A 2,270-nucleotide genomic window follows, 5' to 3' on the forward strand; every position below is an offset into this window, starting at 1 on the left:
TGTTTCATCAGGTTGGCCAGGCTGGTCTCAAACTCCTGACCTCAGGTGATCCACCCACCTCGGCCTCCCAAAGTGCTGGGATTACGGGCATGAGCCACTGCATCCGGTACTATTAGCATATTTTTTCCCTGTATTTCTAAGTTTCTCTGATATGGCTATTAGTATATTTTTAAGGCGTTTTCTTCACAGCAATTCCATCCCACTCCTACCCCTCCTACCAGAATGCTGAGGATCAGGGCTTGAGAACTAACTCTACAAAGTCCCAGCAGCCGTGCGGTTTTCTATGGGCTCCTGGAGGATGAGGACCATGCCATATTTATCTCACTCCCCACCCCTCAATTAAGTACAAATTTGTGGAATTATAGGGGCCATGAGGCCTCAAATTCTTGTCTCTTCCATAGCATCCACTAGGGGGCAGCAATCCTCTAAAAATAGCCCCTAAACCAGCCACTTTTTTAAGCTAAAAGATAAGTCAATTTCATTAAAAGTAGAGTAACAACAACTACAATTTATTAAACACTTACTCTACTCCTCGCACTATGTTATGTGCTAACAGTTCAGTGCTTAAGAACATTTTTATTGGCCAGGAGTGGTGGTTCACGCCTGTAATCTCAGCACTTTGGGAGGCTAAGGCAGGAGGATTGCTGCAGCCCAGGAATTTGAGACCAGCCTGGGCAACATAGTGTGACCTGTCTCTACTGAGGATGTTTTAACAATTAGCCTCGCATGGTGGTATGCACTGTAGTCTCAGCTACTTGGGAGGCTAAGCCAGGAGGATTGCTTGAACCTGAGTGGATGAGGCGTCAGTGAGCTATGATTGCACCAGTGCACTCCAGCCTGGGTGACGGAGTGAGACCCTGTCTAAAAACAAACAAAAAAAGAACTCTTATTTATCAAAACAAACATTTCAATAAAAAACCACCACCACCACATAGGAAGGGAACCACCACCTAAATTTGACTTATTGCAAATTAGTCTCTGAATGAAAACTGAAGCCTCTCTGTCTTTTAGGCATCATCTAGCAAAGACTTCTGCCTTGTCCCTCAACCTAAATTCACAGGATAGATTCCTCTCCATGAGCAAAGCAAAGAGCCATTCATCTATCCACTCCTCATTCACTCATTCTTCAGACACACACAGCAATTAATCTATACCAGGCACTGTGCTAAGTACTGGAAGGGATTTAAAGAAGTCCACAAAGCCAGTCCATTTTAGTTCAGGCCCCTGTATGACTGAAAGCCCTTGTTATACTATTAATAATACTGATCATAACTGTAAAAATATAGTGTAGTTTAGAATTAAATGAACCTAGCTGGGTGCAGTGGCTCACACCTGCAATCCCAGCATTTTAGGAGGTAGAGGCGGGCAGATCACTTGAGGTTAGGAGTTTGAGACCAGCCTGGGCAACATGGCAAAACTCATTTCTACTAAAAATACAAAAATTAGCCAAGTGTGGTGAAATGCACCTGTAGTCCCAGCTACTTGGGAAGCTGAGGCAGGAGAATCACTTGAACCTCGGAGGCAGAGGTTGCAGTGAGATTGTGCCACTGCACTCCAGCCTGGGCAACAGAGGGGGGATTCCATCTCAAAAACAAAAAGAATTAAATGTGCCTCAAAGCCAATTACTAGATTCTCTTTCTCTTACTCTCTCACTCTCTTTAGAATACATTTGTTTATTGTAAGAACCCAGACTTAATCCTGAGAGGTTTTAGCTGGGTCTAAAGAGAGCCTCGTCCTAAACATCCCTGCCAGGAAGAACTCTTCCAGGGAGCAGAGGGCAGGCAGCTTCCTGGCCCAGGACAGACTGCATGACATAAATTACTTGAGTCAAAAACTGTTTGGCCCACATAGTGTATTAGTGGCTATTGTTGGGTTTTCTAACAATAGCCACCAATACAAACATTTAAAATCCAAGTGTTTTACACTTTTTGCTAACCTGAACAAACATTTAAAATCCAAGTGTTTTTACACAAAAACCTGGATTTCCAACTTCTCTTTAAAAAGTCAAAAGCTCTAGCCTCACCATCTGCATTCCTGCATGGGAACCTTGAAAAGGGCCTGTGTTCTCCATGCACCGCAGCACCCACTCATGTAAGTTCCTGCCTGGTCCTGTAAGCGATGGGGTATGAGACTCCGCGCTTGGGATTTCTTAGGCACCCTGTGAGGCCAACAGGGGATACGGAGAATGTTAACACTCAATCCCTTCTGCGGCGGGCCAGGTCTCACTAACAGCAGAATAGGCAGGCCACCATGACAGCTGTTTCAGCACC

This window comes from Cebus imitator, unplaced genomic scaffold, assembly GCF_001604975.1.
Source record: "Cebus imitator isolate Cc_AM_T3 unplaced genomic scaffold, Cebus_imitator-1.0 Scaffold16, whole genome shotgun sequence".
Classification (NCBI taxonomy): Eukaryota; Metazoa; Chordata; class Mammalia; order Primates; family Cebidae; genus Cebus; species Cebus imitator.